At 38.9% G+C, this 12,983-nt stretch overlaps 2 long non-coding RNA genes across 2 annotated transcripts in view; one reads left to right on the forward strand and one right to left on the reverse strand.

The window, feature by feature from the left end:
• The window catches only part of LOC149800777 (uncharacterized), a 172,530-nt gene extending 165,570 nt beyond the window's left edge, over positions 1 to 6,960 (reverse strand). The window contains exon 1 of the long non-coding RNA XR_016420562.1: positions 6,840 to 6,960. This is a non-coding gene — a long non-coding RNA (uncharacterized LOC149800777). The remainder of the gene's footprint in view (positions 1 to 6,839) is intronic.
• Positions 6,961 to 8,381: 1,421 nt separating this feature from the next.
• LOC149800779 (uncharacterized) lies at positions 8,382 to 12,527 on the forward strand. Its single transcript, XR_016420423.1, has 2 exons — positions 8,382 to 8,555; positions 8,956 to 12,527. It is a non-coding gene; the product is annotated as an uncharacterized LOC149800779 (long non-coding RNA).
• The last annotated feature ends 456 nt before the right edge of the window (positions 12,528 to 12,983 follow it).

The raw sequence follows: 12,983 nt of genomic DNA on the forward strand, positions 1-12,983 counted from the left end.
CGATGAGACACGCAGAAATTAGGAATGTGAATGCCGGTCTCTTGCATGCATTCGAAATCGAAAAAGATGAAATTGCCTTTCTTCTTTTGACCATCTTCTTTCTCTGGTGGGGGTTGGTATTTTTGCACGTAGCATTGGTGTTCCAAGTCCACGATGTGGTGACAAATGTGACATTTTTTCTTTCCTGAACATACGTGTGCCTTGGTACTGTTGGTACATATGCCTTGTCCACACGCGGGGCACAATCTCAGCAGTTGGCAAGCGCATTTCTTCTGTGAACCTTGTGTTTTCAAATGTTGTTGGTAATAGGCAGGGCTGAAAAACGTGCGCAGACAAGCAGGACAATGCACTGGTTCTTGCCCTTCGCCCAGACAGGGTGGAGAGGCCAAACATCCTGAGCATTTCGATCCACAATGCTTGTGTTGCTCTCGATTGTTATAGCCATAGTCACATTTCTCACAGTAATAACCGTATCCAAGGAATCCTGTGATACTGGTAATGGTATCGAAATGGTCATCGTGATAATAGACATGAATGTATTTTCCGTCCTTAAAGTCTTTCCTCGAAACAACAGAGGTCCGCGCACTTCTTGAGGGTGCACTTTCAAGGTGTATCGTGGAGCTAGGACATCTTGCAATTTTTGCATTTCAGGAATGCCACAGGGTGTGTCTTTGGACAGTCCGGCTTCTTGCAACAGGAGTTCTGCTTCGTTTCGTTGTTTGGCTCGGTCAGATTGTTGAATAGTTTTCCAGGTTCTTTTCCATTCTACCGTGTCGTTCTTGTTGGCATAGGTTCGTCCCACCACGATAGCCCTGGCTAAACACATCTGGTCTTGAGAATTGTGAATTTGGATGAGGCTACGCTTAATGCTGCGAAGCTCGTTCACCAATAACATCTGTTTGCGTCCAGTCCCTTGAGGAGGAGAGACGTGGGTCATGTCCAGTGTGGCTTTTCCATCGGTGATGTCAAACTGGTCATTGGATTGTTGTACGTGTTGAATTTTGTCCATGACTTTGGAAGCGGTCAATTCTGCAGGGCTGCTAAACTCGATCCAAACAGGGGATTTCAAACCGTCGTGTTATATGGAAAGTCTCAAACGATCGTCTTCTTTGGGTTGACATTGTCCCTTGAGTGTAGTAAGTAAAGAATCCCACATCTCGGTGATGAACCCTTCTGCTTTCTCTAACGGTACTTCGGACATGAAATCTTTAAACTTCACCATGTATTTGTAAGCCGTAGTTCTAAATTTTCTAGAGGGACGCTTTTCTGCCTCTCGAATGGAATAGTACTTTTCAGGGTTGACTAAGGGTGATGAACTTTGTTTAGAGGGTTCGGATTCTGGTTCACCCATGTCCTCTTCAAAATCACTGGCATAAATTTGTGCCAAGACTTCAGCCCTGGTACGAGGCGATAGATCAAGTTTCTGCCTCTTACTTTCTTCGTCTTTCTTCACAAATGAATTGGATCATTTCATCTTGATAGCAAAAAGTCAAATGACTAAACTTTAAACACCATGAACTAATTTATTGTCATGGCAGACCAGCGTATATAAAAGGGTGTGTGTCTTGTCCTTTCACTATTCATTTCACACTCAAACTGAGCACAACGATGGAAGAGACTAGACAGATCGAACATTTCATCAGAACTTTGCGAGGAGTCATTAGAAAATTCTCTTCAGACCAGCCGACGGACTACTCTCCTTCCTTTCGAGATAAAAGTCAAGATACCTGCTATATCTGTCAGAAGAAAGGGCATTGGTCTTCAGAGTGTCCAGACCGTCAAAAAAGAAAAAAAGGGGATAGAAAAGACAAAAGTCAAGATACCTGTTATTATTGTCAAGAAAAAGGACATTGGTCTCCAGATTGCCCAAAAAAGAAACAAGAGGAGTCAGAAGAAGAGAGGGATTCTTCAGAGAAAGAAGAAGAGGAAGAAGAAGAGGAAGAAAGCAGACAGGTGGAAAAAAAGAAAGAGGAGAAGAAAAGAAGAAGCGAAGAAAGTGAGGAGGAAGAGGAGGAGGAAAAGACTGTGACTGTGAAGAAATTGAAAAAACAGAGAGACTAAACAATGAGACAGAAGAAGTGTATGAACTTTTTAAAGTGTTCTGTTGTGAATTGTGAATTGAATTGTAAATATTTATAAAAGAATAAATTAGGTATAAAAAGGTAAATGTCTTTGGGTTTTGATTTTAAAATAAGAACGTACACTCACACATTCATACACAAGTACTATAGGGTAAAATGTTTTTTTTGTTGAGTTATTGGCAATTAAAAGTCTATCTCTTTTCGAGAGACGTGGGTGGTCCTGAAAAGGGCCTTTGGTTTTTGGTGCTGGGGTTAGTTTAAGCAATCAACTTTAACTGCCTTAAGCCTTTGCCACGGCCAAGGCCTACTTCTGGACTGCGTACTGTTGATGATGATGATTTGGTTGAAATCACTAAGGGTGACACGGTAGGCTTAGTCACAGGGTTGGAGTGTTTAGCTCGGGAAGGTCGTATTCTCTTCGGTCGTAATAAAGAAGTCTGATACATTTGTTTCAGACTTCTTAACTCCGCTAAAATTTCTAACAGTACCGTGACCGTTTGATTTTCACACCCTTGTTTCTTTGCTGCTGCTTCTTCTTGTTGTTGTTGTTTTTTTCTTACCTCTTCTTCTTGCTGTTGTTACTGTAGGAGAAAAGCTTGTTCCGCTTCCTTTTGCTGTTGATAAATTTCTCCAATTCTTCTTTCTGTCTCTGTCTAAAATTCTCCACGTGCGGTAATGAAGGTTCCGGAACAAATTCTTGCGAGGCAAGAAAATCCACAAAATCCCAATTCACCTCTTCTGAAAGTAAGTCCGGGTTCCCTTGGGTGGTCTCCATTGCTGGTGCACCACAATTGATCGTTTTCTGAGTTTCCGTCATGTTGAATAACTGTCGCATAGATTGACAGCGCACAGGCGCTAGCGAATCTATATAGACCACGTGACGTCACAGACTGTTCTCTTCGGATTGGATGCGGGCTGACTGAATTTTGTAACGCGTGTTTGGATTGGTCAATGAACTCAATCCGTTTCAATCCTTCCTCTACCTATAAATAAGCGCAGTTCACTGCATTGATTCACCTGTTCTCGGCGCCTCAAGATGTGGACCACAGTCGAATCATCAACCCTTGTTTCTTCGATGATGTTCAGGACGGACATACTAATGTATGTCCGATCCAAGTGGACAGTTGTCCACAAGTCAGACACCAGTCTGTGGATACGAAGAGTGTATGTGGAAAGACAAGGATGCCTCAAGAGGACTCTGATTTATGGCCCTGCAGTAAGACGCAGCTTGAGGACAAAAAGATGCCGCAGATGCCCTTTATGTTAAGGGCATATTAACATAAATCCAAAGGCCCTTTTCAGGGCCACTCCAATCTCTCGAAAAGAGATAGACTTTCAATTGCCTACCCATTTTTTTTTATTTTTTTTTTACAAAAACAAAAATATAGAGACCCATCAGGTCGGGACCTTATTTTCCATTTTCCCTTGACGCTAGACAGTCCCACGATTTATTCCCCTTGACGCTATATTGTCCCAGGGTTTTTCTCCATGTTAAATTTACATAGACGCTATATGTTCCCAGGGGTATTTTTAATGGTAAGTCCCATTGACGCTCTAGTATCCCCATTCACTACAGGCGTGTAACGAAGTGTCATCGTAGTCTCATGTTTTGACCTTCCGCAAGACAGTACGTGGATTTGGAACAATACAATTGCTTAGATACTTGTCATCAGTAACGTCTATGTTTGTCGACTCAGCATTATCAGTGACTGAGAGCAACTTTGTAATCATTCTATTTCCTGTATTGATGTCATCAGCTATATTTCCGCCACCTGGCGAAGAGAGCAGCATTTGATTGCCGATGACTAATGAAGCTAAGTTTGGTCCTGCAAAAATACGTCGTACACTTGAGAATGATTTATGATACCCTCGATCAGCAAACTTTTGCACTTGAATATTTTTCCACGTATTCCTTTCTGGTAGCATCGTCGTTATGTTGGGGTGCGTCAATGTTTATTGTGTTTAGCGAGGACAACTTGATCGGTCCTGTCATTGCATAGCCTAATCTCAGCATGCGTCTGTGTAGCTCAACAGCAGAAATTGTTGACGAAGTAGTTGAGCTGTCTTGTAAATAACTCTTCTAAAAGCTCTATAATGATTCATCGTATAGTCAGGTTAAGAATGCACATCGTTACCTTTGCTTAAAAAACAGTCAAGAAATCACAGCAAAATATGCTGATTCCCGATTATCATTTATCCATCTGGCATAGCTAGAAAAAAACTTGTTTTCGAACATGCTGTTAAATAATGGATTCAGTTATGACAGCTCTGATGCCTGCACGTTCACAATATTGGAGCCAGGAGATATAAGGCTGCAGAAGAATCCGATAGTTAGAATGTTTCTTTCAAAATAGTTTAAAGACACAGAAATCGATATTGATAACACGAATACAATTAGTTAATCTGGTTTGCTGTCACGCAACAAGCGCTGAAATGTAATATAATTAGCTCAGCATTGCAATGACGTTCCAAAATATACCAGGCACGCAATAGGCAACGTTGTTTCCTTTTCTGACTAAAATAACCGCGATATACACTCAACTGAGAGCGACCCTTGTGGTGGCATAGACGTTGATACATTTAAGCAACGGTATCACGAGGACATAGAAGACAACGGTATCACAAGGACATAGACATGAAACATTGATAACCTTAGACCAAAACCTACATTCGGATCTAGATCTAAAGCCGCTCCTAAATCCAATGGTACTGGCGTCAAATACTACAAAGGTACTGGCGTCAAAAACTACAAAGATACTGGTGTCAAATACTACAAAAATGCATCAGAGCTCTTAGCTCGAATAAAATTGCTGGCGACAGGCTCTTATAGATATTTAATGTATAGTGTGTGCTTGACTTTTGTCCATGATTGAGGGTTGTTGAAAGAACATACCTGACTTTTCTAATAATTATAAGTTTTAAATAAAATGTTGATTATAATTTTAATTCAGTGTGTTAGTGGAATACAGTTAGTGGAATTTTCCATTGAAAAGATTAGTTTTTCTAAACATTCGATTCCATCGTAAGTCCAGTGAGGGTTTGTATATATAGACAACTTGGTAAATAAATAATTGATTCCTATCTTATGATAAGTCTTTGGAATCTATATGCTATTATAGTTAACGGCTGTGTTAAGATATAATTCCAGGGGATTTAGTTTGTAAAAAATTCATTGACACATTATTCTGGAATTATTTAGAACTCATTCAAACACATTTTGGATTGCATCTTTGTGGTATATATAGTCATTCAAAACTATCATCATATCATGACATGCAATATTATTGGTACATGCTGAGATTCAAGATGATTGAAATTCATTCGGAACCTGTGATAGGACATTTAGGATTATTTTGGATTAAACTCACAAAACAGTAAGTGTCCTTTAATGTTTTGTTTGTAACTTAGAGAAATAAATTATTTGTCGATTTCCTAAACTTTTTCTTTTTTCGCGTACTTTCTGTTATATAGTTTAAGACCTAAGTTCGTAACACCAATAAACAAACAGGGAATGTTGGCAGATAATTTGTCAGTGAAATCGCTGAAATACAAGATAATTTGCTTCAGAAAGCTTAAGAATCCCGAATAAAAAATTTTGTACAATGATATAATATAGCCTGGTCGCAAAACTATTTTCTTCGATTCGATATTTGCTCAAGGAAGCTGAAGTAATTATTTTTGGATTATCTCATGAAACATGCAAAGAAGTTTCACTAATTTCTTCTTTAATTTGGAATTCATTTCATAATGGTTCAGAGTGCAACAATAAATTAGGTATCAGTGCTCTACGTCCGCAGACATAATTCCAGTGGGGACTGCTGGTAATGATGCTAACGTTACAGATCCATTTTTGTTATAAATAATGTTTCTCTTGAGTGACGTGCTACGTTTAACTCTGGTTTGCTGTCTGAAGCAATGAAGTTGTCATTATGTTGCCTCAAACTACACTTATGGTTCTTATCGCGATATTTATTGATGCTGGCAACGAGCAGTTTATTCGTATTTAGGTTTCTCTCTGGATGCCTAAGGTAAAGCCTTCTATTTATCATGTGCTGGAATTTGATATCCTTCTTTCTATATTTATCAAAACACTTTAAAAGTGTCACGTGGCAGCCCAGTTATCAACTGCGTGTCGAATAGCCACGTTACCTGGCAGCCAAACCGCAAACAGAGAGGAAGAGTGGAACATAACAGCCATCTACTGGAAACTTCAATTAGACTCTGAGTCTTTAGCAGACACACCCTGAATACGAATACGCATTGCGAACTTACCTGATAAAAATATCAGAATGTCCATGCAAAAACACAGATATCTCTAAACGGATTCGCCAACTATTAAACTACTTTGTTGACATTTATATGCATATGGAACGTACATGGAATTATATGGCAAATGTCAGGATGAGGTGGATTATGATACTTGACCCAACTGCAGAGTATAATGTTCATGCTTGAATAACCTCAGATATATTTCTCATTATAGATGCTCTTAGCGACAAGAGGACAGTCATCGTGTAGATAATTTTTGAAACAATATCATATGATGAGTTACGCCACCGCAACATTAATCCATTAAATCTGCACAATAAGATATCGGACGTGTCAATCAAATTAAGTAGCAGTCAACTGGACAGCACGTTCGGGCAATAACAAAAAAATAGCTTATTAAACGTAACTTAGCCAGGATGACTGACAGAGCTAAACTTCAAAACAGCAAAACAAATATCTCGCATGGGCTCGCTTTCTCAGCAATCTTACCTCTGCTTGTCTTGGATCACTAGTCGTTGTGACGGCACCGGTGCGAGAAGCAATAAATGGCAGAAAAATATTTTCACTTAGAGTTTTGTCCAAACATTCAACCTAGTTATTCCATGCCGAGATACCGAGAAGTTACTCTCTCTCTCTCTCTCTCTCTCTCTCTCTCTCTCTCTCTCTCTCTCTCTCTCTCTCTCTCTGAAGCTCACAAAGCTACAACTTAATCAAACTGCGCTAGCCACCTTCTGAGGCAGCCTGATAACGGTTTCAGCATCTGGCGGCGACAAGCTTGTACTGAGAAAGCGTCAGCATTTCAAAGTGAGAAAACAAAGCGCTGCTGGAAAAGACGTAATACTAATTTATCTGTAGCACAATTTAAGAACCAAGGATGTACCCTACCACTGTTGCCACTGCTTGCTGGTGGAGCTGTCTCCAGGACTATATCGAGAAACTCTGGCCGCAGAAAAAGTAAAAGATGCGATCACGTGGGCTGACACTTCCTCGAGCACAACGCCGCTAAGTAAATATACCATTGAGAAAGAACAAAACAACCCCCCCCCCAAAAAAAAAACATTTCGTGGCGTATTTTCCAAACATGCGCTTCCAAGAACAAATAGGTGAGACGAAACCTGCGTCCCAAGCATAGATTATTACATTAGTGGTTCGACACGTTGGGTAATAAAAAGCTAATTTTTTAAAGTTAGTGTGATCATGATAGGTCATATAATCATAACAATATACGTGTTATGATAATATTTGAAGCCATGGTAACAAGACAGTTGGCCACTGTACTATGTACAAAATTATATGCCATCACCTTGACTTTCATGTACTTATTGGTAAACTTCCAAATCCACAGGTGTACTGGCCCTTTTAATCATTTGGACAAACAACTTGATGTTAGTGATCGGCCACTTAATGTCAAAGAACTATTTAAACCATATAAAGAATGCGGTATGAAAACATTTTACAAAACAAAAAGCAACGAAAGTAGTTCAGTCAGTGTGGTGCAGGCTCTAGTGGCCAAATGAATAACGTAGAACATATGAGTATTGGGATCACGCCAACTGAAGCTAATGATAAAGCAAATCAATACGACATGTCATGTAAATTATTTTTCTTAGGAAACCATAATGTGGCGACCAAGTTAGACTTGGAAAAATAGGAAAAGGTCATACGAAGAACTCGATTAAAGACAGATTTTTTTTCGTCTCAGAAATATTCACGAAAATTTCTGTTACGTACTGGTAATCATATCTTGTTGTTAACCTATGTCGGGATCATATTTTAAGCAAGAGTTTTCGGTAACATCTCTCTGACAACACATGCAAGTAATTATCGTTTGCACTCTGCAATTATCGCATCTGCATTCTGCAAAAAGCGCAATGTCTGCGTTCTGCAGATAAATGATATGTATTTGACGTTCTTGTTATCTGCAGGCGTGTGTGTGTGTGTGGAGGGGGGGGGGGGACCGAGTAGCCTAAAGCGCTCACCCTTACGGATCACTGCCATCTCACCTCTTTCTGAGTGGGTTCGAGTCTCGGGTTCGGTCGATGTGGATATGTGAGAAAGTTTGCCAGTAGCTTCTCCTGGGTCGCTGGTTCTTTCTGGGGTTTTCCGGTGTTCTTCCTCCACCATTTACACTGGCCGCCATGTATAGACAATCATGTGCTGAAAAATGGCGTTAAGCCCTAAAACAACAACAACAATAATCTGCAGGTAGGTGCTGAAAAATAGTTATGTCGTATTCTTCCAATATTATCTTGCAGGCTACAAGCTTCTTCATAGCACCAATATATTGCATACCTAGCATCAAGGTATTGTTTGGAAGACGTAATTGAACTTGAGACATTTACGTCGTACTGGCAAGGTTGCATTCTGAATCCGTCAAAGATTTCATTAAGTCGCAAAAATTATTCATACAACAGGTTAAACTAATTTCCTGTGTGATAATTTCTGCTTTATCTTTGCGGCCTGATATTATAATGCAGATAAGTGTTCTAAATGTCATTGTGTTTGCTGTAGTCGTGAACAATGAAAGCTTCGTTTACATCTGACTCATTCATTTTTAACAAACGAAGTTTATATATTATGTCTGATACTATTGTTTAAATTACAGACTTCTACCTGGAGCAGCTAGAAATACTGCTCGAGGTCATCGTACACAGAGATCAAGCTATGAAATTTAATCTCGATCTTATTGTGGTGTCGTACACATCAAATCGTGAAATACACCTGTAGCTAAATCCATGGGTTGAGAACATCATATTACCATACAACACTTGATCACAAGAAAATCAATGATGCGAACTGCGATCTCTTGGCCAATTGTTTTCTTCTATGACAACAATTTGCTGTCGTGTCATTGTGTCTCTTGCTTCAATACAAATATTCTTATGGCGGCGCTTGGAATAATCCATTCAAGAAACAAGCTGCCTATTATATATAATGAGTACAAAGAAGAACTTCGTTTTGAAGGGACATCCCTTTACCTTCTACGACACAACAATTTTCAAGAAACCTCGCAATATGCTTCCTTGCGACACTTTAGATATGACTCCCGATGCAGATGTATTACAGATTTTATCAAACGATCTTGGTCTGCATCGTCACGTAAAGTTTTCCGTTGGTATTAGCGCACTGTTTACAAAGATAGATGACGCTATAACTGAAGCACATTTTATTTCTAAGCCAGTACGCGCATTTGGCAAAACATATATCTCCAAAATACTTTTAACTTGTTCAATAATTAAATGGATACATTCCAACGCTTGTGATCTGGTAGGATTCTACAGCGCTTTACAAAATATTAAGTAAGCATGTCATAACATAATCCAGTTTGACTTTCTCTACGTACATATTCATTACTGCTGGGTCAAAACATTTTTAGGGTTGATGCAAGGTCAATACAACAGCATATATGCACGATGTATCATTGCAAAAAGTGTCCCCACCGTTTTTCTAAAGTTAAACGTTTTAGTGAGCACAGTAGAGATTGTGCCCATGCCGTCAAAGTGTTCATTCCAGAGGAAATAATAACATTTCGAAATCTGAGAAATTCTCTCCTATCACTACTGTGCCTTTTCTGATTTAAGCGGATTCTGAATTGTTGCTTCTACCATTTACAGGTGCAGACAGTGAGACTAATAAGACTTCGACAATGAAATATCAGATGCATGTCTTTCGAGGCTACATTTACAAACATGTCTGCATAACAATAAGCTAAGCAAGCCTATACAACTTTATCGCGGATAAAAACTGTGTTGAAAATTTGACACAGAACCTGCTAAAGGAAGTCATCTATGTGAAATGTATTCCAATTACAAGAATACCATGTGATCCGAACGATAGAGAACATTATGTCTTCTAATTTATGTTCAGTTTGCGTGCAACTAGCGGGCAATGACAGACTCAGACATCACTGTCATGCTACTGGTCTGAATCGCAGAATGCCGCATAATAATGCAATGTGCCACTAAGGCTAACATAATTTGTTCTTGTAGTACTTAATAATCTCATATGCATCGACTCCAGTCGCATCGTGACACACTTTGAAATATTCGAGAAGAAATAAACGTCCATAACACATAACTGAAATAAATATTTATCATTCTCTCTAGGTACGTGCGTTGCATTTATCGGCTGCAATTGCTGAATACTTCGCTTCAAAATTAGTAAAGAACACAAATATTTAAATGCACCACAGAAAAATTTGCTGTCGACAAACTTGATTGCGCTCCAGGGAATACACAGATGAATATGTGGCGGTATCAGACACATTTGCTGAGACTGCATGAGAGGCTTCTACATAATATTAGACGCCACATACGTTTCTGAAAAAAAATTACAGTAGATGTTTGGAATAAATTTCGAAGAAAGAATCTTGGCAAATATAGTTATCTATATCTGAAAATGGACATTCTTCTGCTGGACCTCTGTATGTCGCATTGAATGCTAGATCCAGCCGGCATGGCATCATTCTTATCGTGGGATATCGTGATATCGTGAGCTAGCACTGACATATTTGAGATGTGTTATTTAATTATATTGATATGTATACAATCTATCTATAAAGGAATCCGCGTTCTGATTTCTCTCGTCACAAAACGAAACACTGTAGCCAACAATAACTGTCTATCACCGTATTACGAAACGGAAGAAACAAATTATATTATTATTGTTATACTAATGGTTTGTGTGGCTGGGCCATATCAAATAGGCGTCATTTGGGCGATTTATCCGGGGTGACATTTTACAGGAAGGTTATTATGTGGCAGCAACAACATGGGCTACGTTCTAAAGATGGATATAGAAGACCATGTCGAACTACACAGTGCTCATAATGATTATTCGATCGCAAACGGAGGTTTATAGCAGTTGAAGCAAAGCTGAGTCATTATTCAACAGCGCTTATGACAAAATAGGCGTTGGCGTTGGCTTGACAGTTCGTAATCTACTATACAAATCTGAGATAGTGATTCCACTTTGGACAGCGGCTGGTTAAAATTCACCTTGTAGTGAAATTCAAAGATGAGGCTTGGCAGATGTCCTATATCGATTTCATCTCGACAAAACGAGCAGCTGCGAAAGACGATTTTGAACTAAACGTTATTTAAGCTGGTGAACAATTCAGTACTTGACAAGACTATGGAGAATATTGAAAAACATGCAACACAGATCTAGGTAATGACGAAGCCAGACGTGATAAACTAGAAGCAGATCCCGTCTTCGCCTGAATGAAGATTACTCGAGAGAACTTGCTCGCCATCCACAGATAGAAAACAAATTTGAAATCAAATAAGCCAATCGGTATCGCGTTCACCTTTCTTGAATTATCAAAGTATTTCATATACGACTTTCATTACAGAGCGAACTTTAGCGACCAAATTCAGCTATTGCTCATTGACATTCACTCACTCTGCTATGAAATTAGGAGACATGCTTACCGAGATATGTTTGCAATGCAGTTTGATTTCTCGGAATGTCCTCGCGATGCTGATAGCGCACTCAGTAAGTACTCTGATGCTTGCACGAAAATAAATTGTGGAAAGATTTAAAGACGCGAACATGGCCGAGATAGAATAAATTATCGCACTAAGAAGTAAATGTACTAGCTGAAGTTACTTGATGAATGGAAAAAGCGAGGCGTTGCGTTCTAAAGAAAAACAATTTGTCAGAATGAATGCGTTTAGATCAGACAACTACTTTCTAATTACGGTGATGCTAATAAAATTGGGCTATTGGCTACGATGACGAACGCAATATTTTGGACGACGGTTTGAATACAGGAGCTCATCGCCACTCCATCAATAAGACTGTGGATAGCACAGGGCTTGATGTTGTTTATGAACTGAACTTTTCTAACCACTTCGAAAATGAAGAAAGGACGATGAATATAATACATGACAGTAACAAAACCTTACTCAGCGCCCACAAAATAAAATTATAACCAACAAACCTGAACAGGCAAATAAGACAAAAAGTAGGCTAGTGCAGAGAGAGTTTTCGCAATAATCAATACTTGATGCGTGTACTGGATGAGATGTCTTCTTTGTGTTTCCCAAGCTCGACACGCAAATTATTTGTCTGTCTTGATACCGCGCCCAAGTTCTAGATAGAATTATCCAACCTATTGCCACTTTGGTTTTATATCTTGCCAACATTCAAAAATAAAGCGTTCCAGGCTCAGTACCTTCTGGCATCTTGCTATGCTTGCGACGGTTACTTCATGTATGTATGTATGTATATATATATATATATATATATATATATATATATATATATATATATATATATATATATATATGAGAGAGAGGGAAAGAGACAGACAGAGAGACAGACATAGATAGATAGATAGATAGATAGATAGATAGATAGATAGATAGATAGATATTGGTTATTCCGCTGTTTTAATTAAGATATATAAGAGGAACCATGCATAAATAAGAAGGGTCTTCTGGTATAGGGGTTGGTTGACAATGAATAGTGTTTTGAAAAGATATGAAGCTACTCTTTATCAGAATACAGAATTCATTGGAGAATTCAAATTTTGTTGATTGAATTCAACCTATTAATATCAAGTCAGAACTATTTAACCTAACCAGATTCCTAAATGTGTAAGGCATTGGTTCAATGGGTTGTCTTTCA

This window comes from Sinohyriopsis cumingii, chromosome 4 (assembly GCF_028554795.1).
Source record: "Sinohyriopsis cumingii isolate HCF-2022 chromosome 4, ASM2855479v2, whole genome shotgun sequence".
In the NCBI taxonomy this organism is placed as follows: Eukaryota; Metazoa; Mollusca; class Bivalvia; order Unionida; family Unionidae; genus Sinohyriopsis; species Sinohyriopsis cumingii.